Source organism: Acanthopagrus latus, chromosome 11 (assembly GCF_904848185.1).
Source record: "Acanthopagrus latus isolate v.2019 chromosome 11, fAcaLat1.1, whole genome shotgun sequence".
Classification (NCBI taxonomy): domain Eukaryota; kingdom Metazoa; phylum Chordata; class Actinopteri; order Spariformes; family Sparidae; genus Acanthopagrus; species Acanthopagrus latus.
In genome coordinates, this window is record NC_051049.1 from 9,582,513 (window position 1) to 9,609,074 (window position 26,562).

Genomic DNA, 26,562 nt, shown 5'->3' on the forward strand with positions numbered 1-26,562 from the left:
CATATATTTAACTTGATAACTTTGCATTATATAGTCTGTCAATGCAACTTGTAAACTGAGATTTGGTTGTTCTGTTCTGTACGTTCGACATCCATTGCATGTCTGTTTATCCTGGGAGAGGGATTCCTCCTCTGTGGCTCTTCTAGAGGTTTCTTCCATCTTTTTTTCCCTTTTAAAAGTTTTTTTTCCCTCGACATGGCAAGTTTTTCCTCACTCGGATCAAGGGTCTAAAGACAGAGGATGTCATCCACTGTATAGTTTGTAAAGCCTATTGAGGCAACGTGATTGTGATTTTGGAATACTTTGGACAGTCAGTCCAGATAAGATACTTAAAGTGCCACTGCATTAGAAGAACAACAACAAAATGTATTCCACACAAGAAATAATATTACGGACGAACTGTGCCTTCTGTCCCAGGGTCTGAAAATGAAAGTCCTTTCTAAATCTCAACCCAATATTACTAAAAAGTGGTCTGAAGTACCATCATATACTGTAATTAGAACAGAAGACAGTCGAGTACCTCCGCCAAGGCTCAACGTTCCTTTTTCATTCAGTCAAGACTAATCCAATATCAGACTGGATAGCTCAGTAGCACTCTAAATTTTAAAACACCCACAGATGCCTGAAATATCACCAGATCTAGGATGTGCATCAAATTTGACGAAGTCATAGATACCAGCCACCTAATACACTGATTATTTTCATCAAGATCCATGCATTGGATCGCATCGCAATGTTAAAGAAAGTGTACAACAATCCCTGGATCTGTCCCTTCATCCGGATGGGCACCAAAAGTTGATAGGGGTTATTCTGTTGTCGAGATCCATCCTCCATCTAAGTTTCATGGACACCCGTTCAGTAGTTCTTGTGTAATCCTGCTGACAAACCAACCAACCAACCAGCAAAGGCAGATGAAAACAAAGCCTTTTCTTCTCTGTGAGACAATTAAACTGCCTGTTTCTATAGCTAGCAGTGATGAACCTAAATTCAACTTTTGACAAGGATTGTATCAATGACATACAACAGAGAATATCCATGTCTAATAGCGCAACAAGGATTTTCTTTTTACAATGAATAAACTTATTGAAACCTTTTGTCTCGCAACACAATCAGGTATAATTTTCCTCTTGACTTGGCCCAAAAAATTAGCAACTGGAAGGGCTGAATGGGAAAAAAATCATCTCAGAGTGGATTTTAAAAAACACTAAATTCTGACCTCATCTGATCTGTGGCTCTATGTAAATGCCAAGCTGACAAAGTATACCTAAATTGTGTGTGAAGATATCAGCAGGTTCTGATGACGCCCCAGGTCCTCTAGCTGCGTCTTCTAAAGGTGAAGAGGCCGCTGTGACGCAGGAAGTAGTCCTGGACCAGGGAACACTGAAAGGAGAGCTCTAGACCAGACTTATCCTATTATCATAGATGTTATATATTCAGGTGCAAGTCCCCTGAGTTATTAAAAACACAAACAAGCAGTATCTTAAAATATGTTATACAGTTAACAGCAAATAAAGGGGACTATAAAACAGGTGTAATGTATTCTGTTCCTCTGGCCACAGTCAGCACTTGTAATACTGCGTTTTGTAAGGTCTGCAGTTTATTCAAAGCGTTGTTAGAGCAGAAGAGCGACCATTAGTCGAGCCTGGTACAGTTAAAAGCATGCAAAAGTTATTCAGTAACTGGCCGTGAAGGAAAATGCATATTTCTTAGACCGCAAAACGCAGTTTAGGGATAAAAAATTCACAGGAGGATCAAAAACTACACTGAAACAGGAAGCACTGTAGCGAGGCTGAGGATGCAGCCTGTTTCTGAGCATCAAAGTGAGCCAACTCCCAAAATTATGTTGTTTTTCAGTCAACTTACACACATACAGAGAAACTACCCAACCACACTGTGACATTCATGACATGATACAGCAGATATTTACTGTAGGATGGTGTCTGGAATATTTGATTAAAGATGAAAATAAAAACTTCAGATGAAATTTTAATGATCACTGGCGGGAGAAGAGTTTTAAAGGCAACTCATCACTTAGTAAGAAAAAAAATCATCTGAAGTTTGTTGATGGTGTAACTGCTGTACTGCGGGGACGGCTGAAGTCCTCATCACGTTCAAAGCAGCATATGAGAATTATACTCAAGCTATTATTGGCTGTGTGCTCCAGACTGTCGTCGCCATTAAAGAAACAGTCGAAGCCAGACGGATTCTCCAGTGGGTTTGACACCAAAAGGACTCCAGCGCCACAAACCCTAAAGCTTGTGCTTATCAGATCTCTTTCGCACACTCACTCTTTCAAAGGGCAAGACCTTTTTGATGATGATGGTGGTTGTAATGACGATGAAGAGCACTGGGACACTGCTCTCCTTCTCTTTCTTACTCTTTACCTTCCTGCGTTTTTCTGCTCCTCCACTTCCCGGAATGACCAGAAGGCAATCAAACTACAAACAAGAGAGTAAACAAAGGAACAGCTTATATCGATCCTCGGGCTTTATAGCTCTGGGTGAATGTGTTTATCTTGTGTAGCCACTACATTATACTTAGATTAAATACATATTTGATGTGGTGGCTGGAGCTATAAGCGATGCACTGCTTGGAAGTGTCCTCTGGCAAGAGTTTATTACATTTTGTTAATACCTTAATTAGGCAAAGCATGAGAGAAATTAATCCCTGCAGAACTGGCTTCTTCAAGCACTGTCCAGCCACCCCTGAAACCCAACAGAATAATTAGGCGCAGCACAGAAATGTGTTTGTCCCTGAGAGGATTTTTGGTGTGAAGTTTACTCCTACCTCTTCGTCTAACACAGGGCCTGTGCCTTTGTTTGCACCGAGACTCAATTCTGAAGGCACAACAATGATAAAGCCCAAATCAGCTTTAATGACAACAGAGAGACAACAATCAAGCTTTTTCACATCCCTAGAAACTCTCTGAAGATATCTCAAGATAAAGTGCGTGGGCGAGCGCCGTTGAATGCACGCAGACGAAATCATCAAGACGAGGTGAAGCAAAACCATGACATTCGTTTTTTAATGAATCCGTGGGATATTTGTTAGGTAGGTAAATAAATTGACTGTCGCTTGCTTAATTTCTGTGAGCGAGTGGAAATGAAGGAAAAGGTCAGCAGACATGCAGACGCTCTGACAGACTTCTGCTCTTCACGCTTTATATTCTCTTTGTTTTCTATCGTCAATTGTTCTGTCTTCTCTGGAGACTCAACCTAAATCAAATCAATGTGTCTAAACTCCGACCTAGACCGCAAGATAACGAGTGAGCTATAAACAATTACTTAAAGCACCGAGGAATCCATTTCGCAATGAATCAAGAGTTTGATTTTCTTTATGCCTCTTTTTGCATCTAGTCCACCAGATAATAATACCAACACTTGGGGTCCTGTTTACACAACAAGCTTTTCGTTTGCCGCATTCATACAACATTGTGTTCAAACCATCCATGTGCCCACAGATCTGAAAAGGAATGGAAAACGCTGTGGTGTGCATGCCGAGCGATGCAGCAAATATACACTTTGGTGGCGGAGTGTTGATAATAAACTCAGTAAGGTCAGCACCACCACCAAAGCTCGATAGTCCACCATTGTTCTCCTATTCGCTTCACATCAAATTAGCAAAGACTTCTGCGCTGATTATGGTGCTAGAGGAATAGTTCATCCAGATGGAACCTGCACGTTTCATTTCATGACATTCTATCAAACAGCTGTTGGGCACAACATTCAAAGTCAAAGAAGACTCAAAGCAGTCAGGGTTCATCCAATGGAAACCCGGAATATTTGAACCAAACATCAAGAAGATTCATTTAATAGATGTGGAGGCATAGAATCACCAATCAAGCCGAATCGATCCTCTAGGGACTGCGAATGTCTATACAATATTTCATGGCCACGCATCCCATAGGTGTTGAGATTTTTCAGTATGGACCAAATTGGTGGACTGACCAACAATACCACCCAAGAGCCATGTCCCAGAGTGAATCCGAAGATTTGGTGCATCAAGTTAAATTACTCCAACAGAATACAAAAACCTGTGGTGCAGCCTGAAAGAATTCCTCCCATTTTCACCGTCAAGCAGATAGAAATATGTTAAATAAGTTGCATAACCATCCTGAAGAATGTGATGCTAATTTTTGACGGGGAAGGATACAGACTCACACCAGCTGCCTTTATATAAAGAAAGCAGAAACTGATGTGCATTCAGCCTCTGTATACCACCACACAAATGGTGGGGGAGGCTCAGGTGGAGTTTATTGTGTTTGAGTGTATGTCTCTGCATTTTTAGAGACAGCCTGAAAAGACTGAGTGGATTCCAAACACTCTAATTCATTTTCTACCAAGAGAACCACAGACACAACCTGAGAAAAACCTATACAGCTAACTGTTTTCTTATGAAACATAATGCCATACACTTATTGAATGTCTGAGCTTTTGATTTCTTTTTTCTTTGGATGGTTTATTTGCTGACTACCAAACAATCAACGCAAAAAAGCAGGAAATACATTTTTAAAAAGCATAGAAACAGGGTGTGATATATACAGGAATTAATTCAGTATACAAGCTTGTTGATCATGCAAACGAATCAATAATAATATTTAAGAATCATCGGTCAGTCAGTTTCTTATTCCTATCCAATAGTGTATGAATAATCCCTACATCACTGGGTGTTTACAACCAGACAGGAAAAGGATTCTGGGCTCTTGTGCCAATAATTGTAGGCGTCTGTTTTTATTAAATTACTGGCTTTGTCAATTCCTTGGAGAGCGTTGTGGTTGGCAACACTGGAGCGCAACTCGACAGAGGGAAAAAAACAAGAGTGCTGGTTTGACAAACAGTATATGTCTGAGTAACAAATGGAGGGATATGTGTGTGTTGTATGGGGGGGGGGGGGGGGGTGTCACTCCACAGCTCACTGACCCAGAAACGACTGACACAAGCACTAAAAGGCAATCAACAACAGTCATTCGCCGTCACTCGCAATGACCGCCTGCATGAAAGGTTAAATTAACTACTGGTGAAAATGAGAAGGGAAGGACAGGGGTGAAGAGCGAAAGGACACAAAGAGGGGAAGGAGGCAGACAAAGAGCGGGGAGACACTGGCGGGGTTTCAGACAACTGCACCAGGAGGAGGGTGAAGCGCTGTGGAGAGAAAAAAAAAAAAGAAAAAAAGAAGAGTCAGCAGACCAGAGAAGCTGTAAATGAGGGAGTAATGAAGCCGTGCAGGTGGGGGCAGGTGATCTATTATGAATGAAGCTGAGAGGGCAGGAGACGAGAGGCCGTTAGCTGGGCTTTGCTTAGTCTATAATAAACAGATGACCAATCAGAGAATCTCTGACTGACCTGATGGAGCGGTACGGAGCAGCAGAGGTTTGGCCTGATGTTTAATGATGTTCCTCGGGAAGGTATGATTGTAATACAAAGTAGGGATGTGCGAAAAGGGTTTAAAAATTGTGGACATTGGTGAAAGCCACAACTGATTACTGCAGTATTTTTCTACCAGAACCAGCCTGTCAATGATTGTCCATGAAATACATGCAGACATATTAGCGCACATTCTCCAATACTGATTCAGATGTTGTTCAGATTTGTTACTTTGTGACTTATTTTAATTCTGGGAGTTATAAATGTTTTTCCAGGTGAACTCCCTTCACAAACCAGAGCCTAGAAAAAACCCTAACCCTAACCCCTAACCCTAACTAAACTGCCCTGTATTGTAACAGCGATTATCTTACATGTTTTTGCCAAATATTTGTTAAAACGCAGCTGCAGGGGAGTCACAGGCAAAAGACGCCATTTAACATTAGATTCTGACCTTGAATGCTAGTAGTCTTCTGTCTTCTCTCTTGTTCCAGGATGAAGGATGAACATTCATGCTCAATATTTTAACTATCTTAAAGGAACATTTTGCTGTCAAACCAGAGGCGAGCAATGTTTGAAATCCCATGTTTTTGCATAATTAGTCAGAAAGTCGTCTTGCCAGATCTGTTTTCATGGCACTCAGTCAGTTACATGTGTCATTTTGGAGGGCATTAACTTGGGAACAATCTCTTGGCTGCTTCTACCGGCCGCTCTTATCCCAAACTAATGACAGCCCCCTCTTCCTGTCGGCAGATGGATAAATAGTGTATGAAAATCACCCCCCTTTGCATAAATAGTGGCAATATAATCAGTTGCGATTTCCCTGGAAATGGAGTCAACGTGTCATTACAAATAAAATCTGTGATTAGAGAACAACATGCAAACCTGCTTTATATTTTGCCTTACTGTCGGCCAACATGATCTTGTCAAGGCAATTACATGCCAATTAAAAAAAAATGGTTGTACCACAGTAATGGCAGCCCCACTGGAACAAACAATAATAAATGTATAAGGGGTTCAATCTAAATCAGAGTGTTGCTATAATACTCAGATCCAGTCTGGTCAACATTAAAAGACAAAGAGATTGACAAAGCAGTTCATTGTTGCAAGAAAACTCCATTTTAAACAATAGCTGTGAGCAGAGAGACGGTGTCATGATCAAAGTCTCTGTCCTGAGGCCTGGTTTTTATTTCAAACTAAACCAGCAGATGCTTAGCTTTTTACAGCCCCGTCAGCACTGACACCAGAGACCCCTTCCTCTCCCGAGAACACAGCATCCTCACTCTGTTTCAGTTCTCCCCGCCTCTACATCTTGCTGTTTAAAAGGGGCCTTGTCACCCAAACAACCGCCTCCACAGAGAGAGCGGGCCCTCCTCACCCTCCAGCACGCTCTACACAGCCTTCAAATGCACAGGTACTGACTGTTACAATAAACTGTACAGAGCACAGTGAAATAGCCAGCTGTAAATGTCTCTGTCAGGGTCCAGGGAGCGAGGAGTTGTTGTTAGCAAATCTCTCGAGCTATGATATCAGGAAGCTTGGTGATAAGACAGTGGCAAGATCAGACGGCCCGCTTCACAGTTTACTTTCTTGCTGCTGTCCCAAATTCAATCCGTATTATTTTAGTTTAATACGTGTCTGAGCAGTAGGCATTGTTTGGGCGTTTGGTTGTACAAAATTGTTTCTCAAAGGGATTACAAAGTAGTTTCTGCTGTTATTAAAGTAAAGTCATCTCAGTCATCTGCATATTTCAGATCATTAACTACAATTGCATATGTTTTACATCTCTGCTAAACATTTTCCCGACTATTTTTAGACCGACTTTCTATATTTCAAGCAATTGCTTTCAATTTATTTCAATAAGCACATTTTTCCATAAGGGATGGAAAAAATGAAAGCGACAATTCCACATTCCATAAAAGGATGATAAATGCATTGTGGCATGCAATATATCCATAGAAGATACTATGTTGCTCTGAAAAACTCTTGATTAAAGCTGAATTTATCCAGATTTTTGTGTTAACAATAGATCATGGTACTTTTTACCCATTATTATTACTACTGTCTAATGTGGAAGGCATCACTCATGGTGACAAACCTGCAACGTTTACCCATCACCCATCACTGAAGCGAGTCTATAAACATCTTGAAGCTCATTGTTTTGGTTTTATGACCTAAAAATTACTGTCGCAGTCTCATTACATTGCTCTCATCAACCTTGAAAGTTCAAGCCAGACACTTCTCTCAGGAGTTTGTGGATACAAAAACAAAGCAAAGGAAATTAACGCCGATGTTGCTCAATGGCTGCTGGATAGGCAACTTTTTGCCAACGTAATAATCATATCAACTTGAAAAAAACATTTTGAGATGCCTTTAAAACCAGGTATACAGTAAGTGTAACCCATTTTGATGTCAACCACTGGTTTTGGACTTACTTTTTGAAGACATTGTGCTGAAAAATGACCATATTTGGACAAAAAAAGTGTAGAGGAAGAGAACATCCTGACTGGCTCTCACTGAGAACCTGAAGACAGGCTGTGGCAGCGATCTGTCAATCACAAGGTAGCCACGTCCTATAGAATTCCCCCCTATAGCATTATCGACTATTTGACTCTAAATTGGACCATAATTTACTGAATTCTACATCATGCTGCATTTGAGAAGACACAAAACTTGCAACTGAGACCATAAACTCATTAGGAAGATGTTTACTGAGATAATAAATAGAGTTAGAAGTAGAGTTACTTTTCTTTCTAAGCATACATACAATTGAACTTCTTTTTGAATCCAATGAAGTCGCCCACTGTTGGCAATTAGAAAGAACGCAGGTTTAAAGAACTTCCACATTGGCTTCACTTTTCAAACCTGCTCTGCCTGTAGTTTATACAGTCAATCTTTTAAAGCCGGTACTTGCAGAATTTGAACATTCCCAGAGTTTCCACCCCCAGTGGAGCTAGCTGACAGCAGTGCTACCAGATTTACATTTTAACATTTTCATATTTCATTCCCTCATTTGCCGGGGTTTGCTTTCAGACCAGAGTTTTCAAATGGCTCATGTTCTCAAATAAATTACCACGCACAAATAATCAGAGTATGACCATTAAAAGAAGTGTGGGTCACTACATGCTCGCTACATGATGGATCACCTTTCTGAGGCAGGTTCCAAGTCTATAATTTACATAGCAGGAAAGGGAGACCAATGGCTGACTGGAGAGTAGAAATCAAAGTTATGGTTTAGAAAATGGCCAGCAGTAATGTTAAGTATACATGATTTGCAGTTAATGGGCCAAAATGTGCAAAACCACCGGCACGGTACTTGAGTGATTCAGTTTTAAACTTTTATGATAAAGATTTATCATCATAATACTGAAAAGAAAAAAAATAAAAACTCTATAAGGGGAACAAAGCTTGATCCTGAAAACGGATAGGGAGAACAAATACCACTAACATTATGTCTCTTAATGGAGACCACTCTTTTTCTGCAACAGTCAGTCAACAGCACTCCCGTAGCCCCGTCATAAATCAACATAATGAGGCATAAATCAGCATTAATTAGCATATGGGTTACGGGCACACAGTAAGACACATAATGGCACATGACATATATTCTCCATTATCGACTCTCGAAGAGTAGCAGCAATCACCACCTCATCTCTCCCTCTGCCTCTCTTCGCCAGCTCATCATTATTGGCAATCAGTGTACTGTGTGACTTCTACAAATCGCAAGCGCCAGCACAGGAAGCCAGACGGACGATGCCCGCCACGGTTTGGTACCACTGAAGACTCATCCACAAACACACCAATGACTCTGATGAGGAAGAGGGGAGCTAAGCGATGATAGAAAAAAAAAAAAAATCAGATAAATGGAAGTCGACACCTGGCAGTAGCATTGTTCACTGCACTGGAAAAACTGGACGTTGTACAGCTGGACGGAAAACAAAAACAAAAAATGACAAGCTGTTTTTGGTATTGTAAAGGGTGCATTTCACTAACAAACTTCAACCAACTGCAGTATGTTCCTCTCACAACCCTCGTTTATCTCTCTCTCTTTCTTCTCCTATCCTTTGTTTTTCCTCACCCATTTCCCTCCTTATCTTTCTCCCGTCCCTAACAGAAAGCTCAGTCAATCCCGGGGGAGTTTCGAGTGTCGCCAGTCAACAAGGAAGCAGTTCTGTCAGTGACGCTCGGCTGCTGGACGGCAAACACAAAACCTGTAGTGGCCCAGCAGTGATCTGTCAGCTGAAGCGTCTCCAAATGCCTCCCTCAGTGTGCAACTCGGCATAATCAAGCCTCCAAACGCAGCGCACCGGCCTGGCCCCCCCTGGCTTGGCTTTATCTGAAAAGACAGCATGTGTAGATAGACCAGTGCAGGGAACAATTTGTACAATCGGGGGCCAAAAAAAGAGTGGATATATTTCAGCTCAAAGGCCTGGTGTCCAGCTGTAGGGCCCCTCATTCATCTGGGACCAGGAGGCGGTTGGCTCTATTCATCTATTCACTTTAGACTCCATAATTACCTCGCATGTATCATTTCAGTCCTGCCATCTTTTCCCACTTGTCTTGGGACTTTTCTCAGATCTCCAGCAATTCTTGCCACTATAGTTAGCATCTAAACTTTCCTATACCTCGGCTGTCCTTGAGGTGCAGTGTGTAGTGTTCAGGAGGATTTACAAGGTTACATTTATTTGTCATTTAACAACGCCTCCTTCTTTCTAAAATCAACAATCAGCTCCTAGGTTTTGCTGACGCTGAGCAGTAGCTCGTTCTCTGTGCACCAATCCACAAGATTGCTGATTTCCTCCCGACATGAACTCCCATCACTGTTTGTAATGCAGCTGATGATGAGGGTGTCGTCCACATACTTCGCATAGAGCTCTCTTGATGTCTGGGAGTGCAGTCATGGATGTACAGTGTGAACATGAGGTGGTTGAGCACACAGCCCTGGGGGGCTCTAATGTTGTGTTGAGCACCAATGTTGGGAAGGTGTGACTGTCGTTCAGTACTCTCTGGGGTCTGCAAGTGAGGAAATCCAATATCTAGTTTGCAGAGTGGGTACTGAAGCCCGGGGTGTTAGGTATTCCTATCTTCATGGGTGTGATTGTATTAAATGCTGAGCTTAAGTTAACAAACAGCGTAATGAGCTGTACTGTTGATATGTTCATGGCGTGTGAAGACTGAGTGGAGGGCAGTGGATATGGCATCCTCTGTGGATCTATTGGTTCTGAAAGCACACTGGGGGCCCAGGCAGGCAGGGATGTTGTTTTTGATGTCGTCAGGATGGGGGCTCCAGTGTTTAGCACTTAAGAGGATGTTTTGGCACAAACTAAAAATAATATTCATGGTTTCATTAGTGTATAATCACATAAAACTAAGAGTTGTTGTGTTTGCTTTACATCATAACAAGCCCCTTATATCTACAGAGGGAGCAGATGCTATAATTATACAGTAGTCCAAAACAGATAAACCAGACACTGGCTCTAAAGAAGGCTTTTCATGTTTTTCACATTTTAACTCATCTGCAACCTCGACACTAGATGCCACTAAAAACTTCACATTGGGCATTTAAATTGACAAAATAGTTGTTGCCTCGTGATAACTAATGCAGCAACTCTATGTACTGTACCCTAAATCATTTCACGACCAATACAGAATTGTATGTTTTCTGGGAAATCCACTTATTTCTTTCCTCTCCCTGATTCAGATATTTTCTTTTGCGGTCAGTTATAGAAATACACTGATAATCAGGATCTTAAGCTGCACTTCATTTAAAATCAAATAATCCTGCTCCATTAGTTTCCAAGGAGAGAGGAAGGCATAATAATCACCGCCTCCTATGCATATTTTACCAAGGCAAAGCATGCCTGGGGCAACATGAATTTGCTTCTTTTTCATGTTGATCTTTCTCTTGTCTTCTTGAGTTGAGTGAAACAAAGGAGGAGCCAAGTTGCTGTTAGAGCGTCTCCCTCATGGTGATGCCATAGTTGGAATGTAATGATGATCATGCTGTTACAGTAACGTATAGTGTCAGATACATGTCACATCTCTGTTGGAATGTGGAAACAATTTGAACGTTAAAACATCCGCTCAAATGAGCTGTTTATGCACGATTAAAGACAAAACATTCACTGAGCTCTGAACATACTGATGGGACAATGAGTCAATATATATGTCGACACAATTTCATGTAAACAGCAGGGTCAGGGCAAATTTGCTGACAGTTACATCCGTCTGCATGCAGTTCTAAAAAAGGTGACATGAGCAGCAGCATTGCATGTCATTGGTATTCAGCTCTTGCAAATGTCTCAGCGGTGTCATCCTTTTAATTTAAAAAATATTCAAGTCAATGTGACCCCCCATTGGTGGAGAAAATGTCCTGTGTTTCCTTTTGTCTTCAATATTAAACCAAAATTGTGTCAAAAATAAATTATTCTGCTGCGGGTATATTCCAAATTCAGCTGTCACTTTGTTATGCATGGCCATCCAGTCGCCCTCATGCATCCCACACATGTGCTCGTGCCAACACATGGAGGGAGCCTTCTCGGATTGTCTACCGGGATCTTTATTAAAATAATGGACTGAGCTGAGCAGCAGTCATGTCCATATGGTCTCCTCCAGCTCTTCCTCCTCTAATGATCTCACTGGAGAATAAATATCAGCACTCGGGCGCTCGCAGGGGGGAGAAGCTCACAGAGAGCTGTGTCGCCTCCACTTTCTTAGGGAGGGATTTATACCACTGTGCAGCTATACTTCAATAGACACCTGCAGAAAAGCAGCTGTAAATCACTGTATCAAAGCAGGAGCAGACATATTTAAGATTGGCTAGTTAAAATGGTTCTACATGCCATATACATGCCTGTGTCATCACACATCCTCCATACTGACATTTTCTTAAAGAAATACGTCTTTTGTTAACCAGTCGATTCCCCCTGTATATAACCTTTGAAACTCAAGCGAGATGGTTGTGTATGTAAATGTCTATGTGTGTGCTGAGTTTTTTGAAAGGAAGCTGTATGTATATCATGGTACTGTGCCTGGAGTATTAAATGTCATATTGATAGCATTATAATACTGGCCCTAGGCGAATTAATATCCAAGAAATTTTTATAGAAGACCATCTTGCGAGGGGATCACACCAGTCACAACGTCTGCATACATGTTCAAGTTCTGACCAATGACTTCCGAGCAGTGATTTCTACATGACTGCATGAGACCACCCGCATCTTGGACTTTATCTCAACTACAGGCCAGGAAAGTTTTGTGACTGTATGCTGCATGGCTGTGGCACTATCACAGAGACAATATCAGACAGAAACACCTGACAAAGTACTCATGAACGCTTCTGTGGTAGTTCCTGTGACTATAGGTGTGTCCAGGGGCGTAAAGTGGGGAGGCAGCCCCACTACATCTGAATCCTTTGCTCAAACCAATCCCCGTTATTACAAGCGACAAGACTACCACGTAGGCGAGCACAGTTCTACTCTGTGGGGATATTTCCAGCTGTTCCGGGTTTTTTTTAATTTATGTGGCAACCAAAACAGGTACGCTACTTTAGGCAAAAACATGATGTTTTACGAGCCCTAACCAAGTGGCTTTTCTGCCAAAGGCTAACAAGACCATAAGTGCAATGTTTTGAAGAGTTAAGGTTGAACTTAGCTGCGGGGATTGCAAAAAACATACTTTTGAATACATACGTTTATTCTGTGAAAGTCCCTGCTACAATAGGTGTCTCCAAGATTACATGTTACCACGATGAAACACAAACAGGATCACAATGTGAAAACAATATCAGCCGATGTTGGTCGCAGCTGGTTAAAACTCCTGGAAATCACATTATCTTTAATCAGTTTTGGGTAATAACAACGCAGGTGGAAATATTCATGTTTTTAAAAAAAGCATTACACATTCAGTTAAGTCACAGAATTCAGCATCAGGAAATGAATTATTCACTGGCAATACAGCTAAACAGCTCTGCTCCATTTGGCTTTTAAGAACAATTTCCACAGAATAACAAACACATGAACACATTGTGCACAGGTCCCAGAAATAGCTCTTATTCAACCAAGATTCCTTCAGATGCTCAAAATTAAGGAGCTATTTTTTGAAAGGTGATAACTGACCTCCACATAGATAAAGTATTAATGATGCAGTTAACAAGACCTCTGTCCATCTCAGCATTTTACCAACCAATTGCCTTAGTCAAAGCAGTGGAGCTCAGTGCTTTACATTAAAAAAAAGTGATGAGTTAAACAATAAAACTGAACATGAAGACGTGAATCACACATGTATAAAACAAAGCACGATCACTAAATGAGGACTACAGAGAGGATTCACCTTCAAGATTTATATAAAGTTCCTGATAACACCTCAGATACAAAGCAACCATTTTACCATCCAATAACCATTTTACAGGCTCTGTGGTGACCTAGAGGCAAACCACAGTATATTCATGTTTAAACTAAAGCCTGTATGCAGCAACTTCAGCACAACCATAAAATATATTATGGGATATGACATCCCAAACAACTGCACTGTGATCTGGCTGGGGAACATTAGGGGGCATGTAGGAGGAAGAGACAGATACCTGGCAAAGGTTTTGCTTGTAGCCAGCAAAAAGCTATTACAAGAGATGGCTTTAAGAGATGGCTTGATTTATTCAGTGGGAAACCTCAGCTGTATTTTGCCAGTTAAACATGATAATTTAGCAGAAATTGGAAAACTGGATGATATCTGACAACTATGTCCAAACCGCTAACATGTGAATTTCGATATTTCCACATTAGATAACACAAAAATGCTTTACTATTAACAACGCTCCATTTGAGGATCGGGTGCTGCTGGCCGCCAACTTGTAAAACTAAATAAAATAAATGTTTTGGAAGAATGAGGGTCAACAGTGTAAAAGTGTTCACAGATGAAATATCAGATGGGAATATGCCTGCTTTGGACAGAATGAAAAACATGACAAGTCAAAATACACCGAGAGGTATTAAAAAGACGGTTACCTCAGTATCACATGTATGGCTAGATCAAGCATCAGACAAATGTCTATTGTCTCACGGGATTATTTATAATATTTACCAAGCATAATCGTCTGAATATAAATCATCTTATTTGGATAGTGTGAGAGCTGAGAGAATCAATAACGCAAGATGGACAGAAAGGGATAAGAAGGCGAGACGAGGGCTCCGGGGGAGCTGAGAGGGCAGAAAGGAACAAAAAAAAACAAAAGCCCCTGGCTGAGACAAAAAGGTAGAGAGAAAAGAAACACTGTGAAGAAAGGATACTGAAGATGAGTAAGAGGGTAGGTGGCAGGGGACTTGGTTTGGGGAAGTAGAGGAAGAGGGGGAGGCAAAAGCCAAAGTGTTAGTGAGACGGAAGTGGCACAAGGGAATCTACAATTCAGGTCCACTGGGACCAGAGTTATTCTTTGTAGTCCTGTCCTGACACAACCACAGTGTTGTGTGTGTGTGTGTGTGTGTGTGTGTGTGTGTGTGTGTGTGTGTGTGTGTGTGTGTGTGTGTCTTCCTGACTTTGTTAAACTCCAGACAACCTCAGCTCTCTGTCAGATCGACAGAGCTTTAATCTTGCATGCAGAATGCTCTCTTCACACTGTGTTTCACCTCATTTTAGCATTGTGTTATAATCAGGAGTGCGGCCTGGCATGAGGTGTTTGTCAGGGCGAATTACTCTGAGGGAGAGAGTACAATTTATTTACATCTCAGTGTGTAAGTCCTGATGCTGTTATCTGCCTGGCTAATGCAAATACAATGCAATAGTGAAACTTTTAAAGCAGACTTGAGTAACATGATTGGCTGCCACTTGACAAATTATTTAAACCCTTGTAAGTAGCTGATGCTTCAGAACCACAATTCACTTTACGTTTCCCTCGCTCTGTTATGAGTAGAGACAGTGTCAGGTATTGGCAGCGCATGAAGTGTTTGCATGTTGATATATCACGTCCTTAATTGGCTACGCCCATTTGAAACAACCTTGATTTCAAACAGACACCACTTTTCATTTCCAGCTGGCAACCATCGATTTGCTGGCTGAAATGTCTCTGTAGATTTTAAGAGCTGTACCTGGCTAGCTAATTAGGCTAAGGGTTAGCTCCCTGAGTTGATGGAAAAACTGTCTATGACTGCTTTTATTTATTTTATTGCTTTTTTGTTTTTGCATTGTAACCAGTAACCTCACAAAATGCAGCCAATGTAAGACAATTAAATACTCCTCAGCCTTGAGGATGTACTCTAGTTAGTTGTCCGGACATGCTAATATTTGCAGTTTACGTTGGATACTGAAGAGTTTATTAGATATGTATCTGGACATCAGGCAATAAACTGTAGTTTCAAGAAGCCAGTAGCAAGGACCACAGTATGTTGGAAGGCTATATTACAAAGTTATGTTTCATGAACGAGGGGCACAATGACACGAATTGAGACCATGTCATTCTGGACCCCCAAAAACATTTTTCAGCCATCTTCTTAACTTGTTTTTCTTGACAATATAGATGAGCGGGAAACAGGGAAGTTGACTGAGGTCCACCCAGTTGCAAAGCTCTTAGTGGACCACAGAGCAAAAATGGGCTGGACTTGAAACAAGTTAGTTACCCAACATACGCTGTGATCTATAAAATGGCAAGACAAGAGAAAACTTTAGTGACTGTAGAGTGGAAACAATATAGCTAACAGATATGTTTTAAAGAGCATTGTTGTATTTATTACTTGTCTATTTTTATGTTATGGTCCAACATGGAGGTATGGTGCACAACAACACAACGTGAGCTGTTATAAAAGAAAGCCCCTTCAGGCTAGAGCTCAATCATTTAAATGTAATAAATTGTAGATTGGCTGTTACTAGGCGCTTCTTAGGCCAATCTATCCGATTAAAGGTGGTGCACAAAGCAAAAGCAGCTCATTAGAATAATTCATACTAATATTATAATGTATATACACAGACTGGCAGCAACTCTGCAGACAAGTTGCCAGAAGTCCATTAGCCTTGCACAACCAGAGTAGCAGCTTTTCATTTGCTGGCAAGTAAAATGTGTCAGTGGCTGCAGCCCTATACTAGCATAACATAATGTCTCATTTATCATTAAAAGAGTTGATGAAGTGGCTGATTGGTGCCACTTGAAATCAGTTGTTTGAAACTGCCACAAGACAGCTGCAATGCGATGTAGCTCTTGGCAGAAGACTGAATGTAGAATCAGCCTGATGGTGCAGCTACACAGACGGGAATCAGACACTGCAGGTTCAGAGGGGTGCTGCTGTAACAGCGACTTGAAAGTGACTTTTTTGACACACACACCTTAGGCTCACACACAAAAACAGATTAAAATCTATTCATGGCAGTTCTGTCACAAGTACTGTCATTGTTTCTTGAAGTATGATCTGAGTATGAAAAACGTGAAAAATATATCGAGATTTAGTTTCCTCTGACTGCTTTTTAAAGCAGTAGAGAGTAATTAAACGCATAGGCAGTCCCCCATGTGAATGACTCCACTCACCACAGGGGCTCCTGTCTGAGCCACATCATTATCTGACTTCAAGTAAAAAAGTCACACTTAAGACTTAATCGAGTTTAAATTCTTAATTGGCTCCACCGCCGGGGGTAATTAAACAAATTGTTGCTTTGAACAAGAGTTTCCAATTGGGTGAAAGAAGAAAACCACACCATATCTGTTTGAGTTATAGGAAATAACACATAGTGTTGCTTAGCTGAGTTCAAGTGAGAGATCAGAATATATAATTGATTGCTCACATCCATCGTTAGCTTATCTCTCTGTTGTCTTTGGTTTAATTCTCGCTGACTGACCAGACTGACTCCTTTGTCTGCTTCTCTGTCCATCCCCTCATCACGTTACCTCAATCTCATTTATTTATTTATTTAGTCAGCTGTCCGCGGCACAATGTTGAGCTGCATTTGAAATTATTGATGAGTTTCTTTCAAGATGCCATCTCACATACCGTGAACTGCTCTGTTTGATGTTGGCAGAGGAAGACAATTAAGGATGTATGAAACATGCTTTTTTTTCTTGTCTTTCCTCTTTTATCTCACTATATCTGATGCTCATGATCCTCTCTCAAGCACACACACACACACACACACACGCTGTACATGCATTGCCAATATTCAGATCAATTCAGAACAACTGATAAAACCATGTTTGTCATCATAATCTTGTACTTCTGATATGTGTCTACATATGTGCTTTTCTGAATGAACCAGACGGCCGATGAACATGGGCCGTGACACAGCTACCGTTTGCTTGGCAACACTACCACTGCCCTTGATATGTATGCATCTGCAGCTAAAGAAAAGATACTCACACTAGCAACATCAAACTGCATATATACATCCATGATCAAACTCCTCTAACTCAAGTGCTTTAATACATCACATTCTGAACACAGTTCAAAAGCAGTGCAATGCCCTTGTGCACATGAGGAGTAAAAGAAAGGCACAGCCTGGGTGGGAGTTGAGTTTTTCTACTGATGTTCTGATGCCATTACACAATCGATTCTTGATTAATGTTTGATGGATGTCATCTTCTATTCCTTTATGCAATGTGTGACCACATTCACAATAGTTAAATCATTAACACGGTTCAAAGTTTACAGTTTACAGAGGGAGAAAAAAACAAAAGAGAACAATGAGATTACACTCCTGATAGCTTACGTGTGTATTATGTCATTGTACCATCTTTGAAAATATTCAGATGGATGTAGGACCATGCAATTCGTTTTATCAGGTGGTAGCGTGCATTTGCAAACTACTGGGGTTACCACCGGTAAGCTTGTGACAACTACGGTAATCCCTCGTATGCCAGCGTTTTATTGTTAATGCAAGCAAAATATTTACTTGTGTCGCAGCTTGACATTAAAAGCATTTAACTGGCAAAATACAGCACATGTTGACTTTTTGAAGTGGGTTAGTCACAGGAAGTGCGATGTGTTCAGTGAGTTTAACATTTACCGATACCGTTTATAAGAAATTAGTCATTTTCTGCATTTTTTTTTAAAGTGGATCAGATTGATATATGTCAGGGAGAAGTCTTTGAGAGTAATGGAACAAGAAGGAGCTGTAACATGAAGAGCAGCCAGCAGGCGACAGGCTGCGCACCAACTTCTCAGTGAGGTAACTTACTTTTACCTCATTACCATGATCAAGTTCCCTGTAAGCAGTGGGTTTAATCCAACATACTGCCAAACAGGGTCTTGCTTTTCACTTTGGCCATGAATCCTGCACCATTGTCCTGTCAGTCAATTCTCGTCAGTCTCATCACCTTACAAGTGGAAATGTGACTCCCGCTGCCTTGTGCTGCAACCCTGCTGCCAGCAGTGTGTAACTGTAGTGTCCGTTATCACAAAATGACGGCGGGGGTCAAATAATGTAATGGGTATATGCCATTGTTTAAAACCGGGAACAACGACAACCAGAGTGCCATTTTCTGTGCTACCACTCGAGGGCGTCATGTTGAGGAACTTTCAACTCCTACACATGGTGACTTTAAGAAATGGCAGTTATTGCTATGGTTAGAATCACTTCCACCACCCTCAACAGAATTCAGATATTTTCAATTCATTATTTGTTGCCTTTACCTTAAATATTGTTGATAATCTTTTGTAGCCATTGTTTTTTCAAGAAAGTTTAATTCATAAAGCACTATAAATGTAAAATACATTGTTTTGAGCATGCTGAATGGTCCACAAAACAATCACAACAGCTTTTCCCTGAAGGTGTGTATGTTATGTATGAGTGAGAGAAAGAGTTAGAGAGGAGAAAGTAGATGAACAGCAAAGAAAAGCCTAAAACTGGCTTTCCTGTGCTTTCTTTAAATCCTGCTGCTGTAGAAATAGCCCTGCAGCTCAGCTTACTTCATAATTATTGGAGGAATCAATGACAACGTGACTGCGCAGACAACGTATGGTGCTGTGAAGGACTGTTTCTGTGAGGTAATCGATGTTATCAATGAATTGCTGTTTCAGGTCTAATGCTTATAATATTACTTGATTATCTGACTGGTTAATCGACAGAAAAATCGACATTTTTTCAAGCAGAAATGAAAAATATTATTGTAGTGCCAGGGAGGATTGGCATATTAACACAAGCATGCTGCCTATCTTTGGGTTTGGCTCCGTTAGACAGAGGGAAAAAAGAACATTAACTTGGGTTAAGATGGATATGAATGTTCTATTAACAATTCAAAGGCTAAATATTTAGCAATAATCAAAAGACAAATAAAAAAACACCAATAGAAAGAAAGAAAGAAAGAAAGAAAGAAAGAAAGAAAGAACAGAGTTCAAAAATATGTTTTTGGCCTTCTGTCACTCTAAATGATAGATTCCAAAATCTAGCCACACATTTTTTTTTTTTTACCAGCTACTTTCTTCTTTCAGCTGGCAGCATGTACCTGCATGTGAAAAAACAGATCTATAATATTGGGCATGTGGCATTTGGATGAGCCACTGTCCTTAATGGCTCCCAATTTTAGATTTTGAGTGCAAATAATGAAACTATTATATTTCTTACTGGCTTTCCAAGCATTTTGATGACAAACCGAACAGAACATAGTCTGGCTTGTCTCCTTGTTAACCTACCTCTCATGGGACTCTTCACTGTCTGTTTTCTCAGTCTCTCTTTGACCTGTCTCTTTTATGAAGGTTTTCTATGAAACCTCTTAGCCCTTGTGATATAACGCCACATTGCTTTTCTGTGTCTCCTTGTTAAAGCAACATGCTTTCAAGAGTCGGAGTGAAACATGCAGACTCGTGATTCAATCTGTTTTGTAAGATTTTAAAAATCGCTCTGTGAAACTACTTTTATTGACCAACCTTGTGGATGGTGAGTTGAGCAAATCTGCCCGCTACTTCACAAAATCAACTGAATTTGGGTGCTATTTTAAAACCCTGGACCAGACTACACAGCATAAACTACAAACTGAATACAAATGAGCATATGGATGAGGCTCATAAGTATGAAATAATGTTTAAAGTAAGGGTACCACAGGCTTTGAGTACAGGGGTCATCCTCCATCTCCTCTCTCTTTTTCATCAGTTCTCTTCTTTTACCGTCTAATAAAGTAGAAATACTTTTAAAAGTAGGTGTGATAATAAAATCCCACCTATCGGTACGTGACTGCTTTTGCAGAGAATTTCAATTACCTTCCTGTCTGCAATGCTGCTGTTGTATTTGTGAACACCTCAGTCTGTTTCACAGAATAAGGAGCTATTCTGGGAAATAATGTATCTTCAAGGTGTTTTTCAGCATGAACAAAAAAAGGTATGTTGCTTGAAATAAACCAACACATGAGGACAACGAAACTGTACATGCTGGAATGGACAGCTCCTAAATGTGATTTTCACTATGTCTCAGTAAAGTGAGCCCCATTTTGGTTACTGGCCCTCGTAAGGTTTTACAGGTTGTACATGAGCAAAAGGAAATGGTCTGTGGTCGGAGTGATGTAGAGAAGATATGAGAGCCATGAGCCAAAAATTGCACAAAAAAGGCCATTACTTTCCTCTGAGCTCCAATTATGTGACATTGTTCACTGAACATCAACATAATAAAATGTATGCCGTTAGGTAGTTACTGTTTTTATGGCGTTTTGGTGCTAGTGGATTCTCACAGCAAAGATGAGACTGAGCGAGAGAGAAAGACACTATCCTGCTCTTTACAACAGAGGTACATGCCCTTTTCTCTGCACTACAGGAGTTTCACAAAATGTTATTGCCACTGCTATCATCATTGCAGTTTAAAACCTTTTCCTGTGTTACAGCAAGACCATTCAAGTGTTAGCAAGCTGGTTTTAATATTAAAACATGCATACAAACTCGCTTCCCTCTGAACTATTGCAAGAAGCAGAGTCACTGGAGAGATGAAACTGCAAATCTGATTTTTTTTTTCTTTTATAATCTTATTCCCTAGTAAGGAACATGGAGTCCTGGAGTTCCAGATCCATCTGTAATGTCGTTGCCTTCCCGCGGACCAAGAATATTCTTCACTACTTCCTGTAGATGTGAGGTACATCAAGTTATTTCTCCTTTTTTCATCAATTTACTCACCGTCCACATCCACCATCTGGTAAATGGGCCGTGGCTGGCGAATATAGCAGTTTATTTTCATTTTACTGAGTTGGGAACTTATTTCTACAGATAGAGAGAAAATCATATTTCACCAGCAGATCTCAGTCCTGCATGACATTGATGTATTACTTTGGTCTAGAGCATTCCCATTCACTTCTCCGGTAATTGCATTCGGATTCTAGCACCTGCATACTGGAAGAAAAATCTGAAATGTAAACAAAGCAGAAAAATACAATTATCCAGTTTTGAAAATGTGCCTGAGGGGGCTCGTATAAGATAATACTGTCTGAGACAATAACAATAATATGTTGGATTGCGGGAGACACTGATGGAGCTCACGTCGATGCAGATCATTCACTGTGCAGAGGGAGAACATTTTACGAAAAAAGCTATTTGAACTGTTACACAAGTAAGAACATACAGAAGATGTGATGCTTCAATGTGTGCCAAGACCATCCAACAATAAGCAACATCATACATTTGGTGATATCAAGCCTGTAAATATCCATAGTTGTACATAGTTAGGTAAAGGGGCAGACAGGAAACGAGGAAAGAATGACGAGGTCACCAGCCAAAATCTAAACCTAAATTCGATTGAAAATGTCAAGAAAATGAAAAAAAATCCCATCACTATTTTACACAAACAAATGGTACTATAATCATCTAGTTGTTTGTCTTCTCTGACCAACAATCTGCAATGACAGACAATCCAAAACTAAACATATTTAGTTTGACAGGAAAGCACAAAAAGCAGCAACATTTAAGAAGCTGGAAAAAAAAAATCCACAGCTTTGCCCGATGAATAAATGACATGACTAATCATCTTTCAAAAGGTTTGTCAATGAATTTTGTTGATCACTGATTTAGTGATGATTGATACATCATTCAAAGATCTCAGCATTAAAAAATAAATAATAATCGTGCATCAGGTGTAAATCTACATACACAATGTGAGTCTATTTAATAAGACCTAACGAGATAAATATTCATGCCTGCATGAAATAGCTTTTATTCTCTTTTTATGGATTGGATATGAAGCACACGCAGATCTGTGGGTTTTTCCAGCCGTGCATAATTTATTTCTAATCGCCACTGAGGCTCTGGGGATGGAAATGTTTGTCTGTCTGCAAATCCTATTGAAACATTGTGATGACTCTGTACTGAAATTAATGTGCCACAAACAACTTTGGTGATCAGTTAACTTTACATCTGGCACCACCATCAGGTCCAAAGTTCACCTGTGAACTAACAGCCTTCCTTGAAGTCTCTGTGGCACTAAGGAGCTTTTTGCATACTAACTACAAAAAGAGGCTTAACCATAACAAAGACAATGCTTACACTGAGATGTTACAAATCTTCATTGTGAGCATGTAAGGATGTTAGTCTTTGTCGAAGTGCAGCCTCACAGAGTTGCAGGGGTAGATAAAGACTCTTGGGCTGTATTCACAGTTCATAGCTCACAGAGTAATAACTCATTATAAGCATTATTGGAAGTATTGGACTGCAAATCGACCAGAATGTATGAATAATGACTAACAGCTAGACACAAGATGAAAAGGAGGTGTCTTGTGTGGTAATGATTCTGGGTTTATTACTGTCTATTACTACTGAGATCGCTGTCACACCCTTTTTTAATGGACTTTAATGAACTAATACCACAAACCACAAACCACACTAGTGTCCGATTGACAGCGTTCACACCAGCACAAGCAAACTGCACAAATAAGGAAAAATGCACCAGGGTCCGTTTTAACAGATCCAAACGGGTTAGATATAAAATCACCCGTAGTCTTGTGAGTAAGTACACGATATATATAGTACTCAGGTGTGAGGCTATATGGCAGATATATGTATAGAGGAGAGACTATGAAGGTCAAACTGCCACAACAATATTTTCGCTGCACATTTTGAAACGCACAGCCAACTGGTTTCAACACAAGGCAAAAAGACTCTGCGCACGCACGCACACACACACACACACACAAACTGTTGAAAGTAGAAGACAAGCAATGTGGCACTCACATTATAGATTACATTTTTCTAGTCCAGACCCTTTTGATGTCGGCACTTATAAAATCCTCTCCCATCCTCATTTAGAAAGCAGACTTCAAAAAAAAAAAAAAAAAAAAAAACTCAAAACACAGGTTACTACTTAGTGAGGAGAGCTGAATTGCATCAGACAAAAAAAATCCATACCAGCGGGTGTTGCAGAGCTGCAGTTTAATGCAGAGTAATTGGTAGAGTATGTAATTATGTTGACTGAGACTTGATTAGAGCCGACTTCAGTTGACTTCCACAAATTTATAACCCAAATAAGAATTGCTGTGTTCAATTAATAAAATAAATACCTCAGTTTTACTTTAAATAAATGCAAAAAAAAAAAAAAATGAACAGCGTACATGTACATTTAGTCAACTGAGCCGGTGGAACAGTGTGTGTCCTGATTGTACATTTCCCTCACTACAAAATTTGCTATATTCCCTGAAGAATATCCTTCTGATTATTCTCACAAAGGCCATTTGTATCTTCATGTTCTGTAAATGAGTTGTGCATTACTGTGATCAAAGATAAAATTTCGGATAAACTCTTTGTTCTGCCTTGTAATGACTGACAGCAGCAAAACTCCATTAAGCAACCTGACCCCGTCTTTACAAAGAGAGATACAAAGCCTTTAATGTGACTATCTAATAGCCACATTAATATTATGCTGTATGCTTTTCTGTCACTGTTTGGTATTCAGACACGCAGCCAGTGTTTACAAGAAACCATATCTGATGTAAAAAGTGTTCTGTTTGGTGAAGCAATTAAGTTAATGGACTGCCGCCTTTGCACTTACTGTCATCGCTGGACTACAGTCAGCCCTCGCTGCATCAATAACTAGGTTAGTTGTGCTACTTGTGCAATACAGTAAATCTCTGTTATGTTCTGCAGGATGACTGGCGATGGATGGATCTTTCAACCACTCCTCCTGATGGATGACTCATTTTCTTTTTGCTGCTGGAGTTAATTAGGCTTTACCAAGGACCCTCTGTGTTGGCCAACTAGCAAATCTTTGCACACTGCCTGACCTGATCATAAATAATGTTTCAAGATGTCTGATAAAGGTTCTTAGTCATCCAGGTCATGGGTATTCTAAATGCTGTGTCGCAGGCAACACGTCTGGTTGCCTACAATACACTAAGAATGTCTCAAGAGTTGCTGCTAGTCAGTAGTTGCATGAGAAGTCAATGGGATGCTCTTTTTAGCTACAGAACAGTGCTGGAGATTGTGTGGCATCATTTCTTTTCTTTTTTTATTGGAGAAAGATGGCTGTTTTTTTTCCCCCAGCACTATCTGTCTATGCAGTGTCATATAAAAACAGGCAATCAGACTGCACTGATATCATTTGTATGCTTGAAAATGAATACTGCCGCCTGCTCACTTGCATACAGTCCACTCTTTTTATTACAGGCTTTATGACAGATGTCTCCCTGACAATTGCATCATATGAAATGCTCTTCCAAATTAAAATGCGCTTCTTTTGTGAACATGTTCAAATGGAAGCACTCTCCCCGGCTAGCTTTAACATTAAAGGACCTGACAGAGACAGAGAGGAGAGAGAGGAGAGGGGGCGGGAGGAGGAGGGGACAGGAGGGAGTTGTTGAGTGTCTGCTGATGGGCTAACTCAATTTCAGGGAACACAATGGAGCCAGAGGCTGATTTCCAAAAGGCAAATTGTCATTCTGAGCAGTATGGCACCTGTCTGGTGAGTTCATCCCCTGTGCGGTGGGTGTACTCAGGGGAGGAGGCTGGGACAAGAGGAGAGGACCACATTATGGCGGGGACCAGGATGGGAGGGGAATTGAAAGTGAAACTGTTTGAAATGCGTTTGAAATGCATTGAAATGAAAATCGGGCCAGCTCTTACGGCTGCCATTGGAATCCATTCAGAAATGCACTCAATTGGTTTTGACCAGATTGAGTGGGTGAACAGGCGGGGGTCGAGTGAATCGACCCAGACAATGATGCTGTTGCCGCAGTGAAGGACCAAGGACCCTGATCCCCAGGAATTCTGTCGCCAGTCCTCTCAACTCCAACCACTCCCCCACATCCCTGCAGAAAAAAACACACGTGCACCCATCCTCCACCTCTATTATTTCTCCATCTTTCAGACTGTGGGTGTACCATCAGCTGCTGCTCAGACCCCCCCCCCCCTCCCTTTCATCCAGTGCTCCAATTACAAAGCTGTCTGCACAGATTAGAGAGGCAGCCAGTCTGACCGCAGCTAAACACCTCTACATACACAAACACACAAACTGTGCTGTGCAAGCAAAACAGTACATCTTACCCCATCAACGCACATGCACATCCCCTGATTGTTTCACTCTATAGCATCACCTGACACTCACAGCGACGCGTACATATACACACCTCTGCCAAAGCAACACACTTGACCCTGTCTGTATACACACACCTACACATACACAAACCCAGCACGCAGCAGGTGCTTGCCACTGCTGTCTGTCACCTCCAGGAAGAAACAACAAGCTGTAATGAGAATGAGAGCTCCTAATTGAAGGTGCCATCTTTTTTAATTGCTGTAGAAACAATTTGCAGCGGTTAAAGTAGGTAGTCCTCCTCTATGTTCAGGTGTGTGTGCCATCACAACAGAAGGGGTTTACACACTTGTCCCTGAGCTCGCTCTGTGGCAGGTACTGTAATGCAGAGACATGACCTCAACAAAGCAGGCTAATATTCTGCTCTATTATAGTCTTTATGTCCCCATGGCTCACTCACCTGTCTCTAACATCATTATCTACTTTATGTGTGAATAACAGCCTTGTGCTTTAAAAAAACAATTCAACTCACTTGTCCCTGAATTCTTTAAGCTATACGATGATGCAAAATAAACCATAGTGAAATAAGTTGATGTAACTTCCTCTAGTTTTTCTTTTTTAACGTCACAGTAATAATATTATTTCTTCTTATCCTAAATGGCTACTTACATGTGTACATCTTACGTTCTTCTTCTGTAATGGTTGGGGATTTTTGGTTTGTTGTTTTCCAGTTTTTTTTTTTTTAGATTATGCTGCAATACATTGCAAGTCCAACGCTAAGTCGGTATTCCAGACATAAATC

General features: G+C 40.7%; 1 protein-coding gene across 2 annotated transcripts in view; it reads right to left on the reverse strand.

The window, feature by feature from the left end:
• The window catches only part of ncanb (neurocan b), a 185,907-nt gene that overhangs the window by 149,597 nt on the left and 9,748 nt on the right, over window positions 1-26,562 (reverse strand). The window contains exons 3-4 of one of the 2 annotated variants that reach the window (XM_037113661.1): window positions 2,289-2,438; window positions 1,265-1,380 (exon numbers count right to left, since the gene is read on the reverse strand). The exons of the other annotated variant lie outside the window; for it this stretch is intronic. The gene's annotated coding sequence lies outside the window, so the exon portion shown is untranslated. The remainder of the gene's footprint in view (window positions 1-1,264; window positions 1,381-2,288; window positions 2,439-26,562) is intronic. 2 annotated transcript variants of the gene reach the window in all.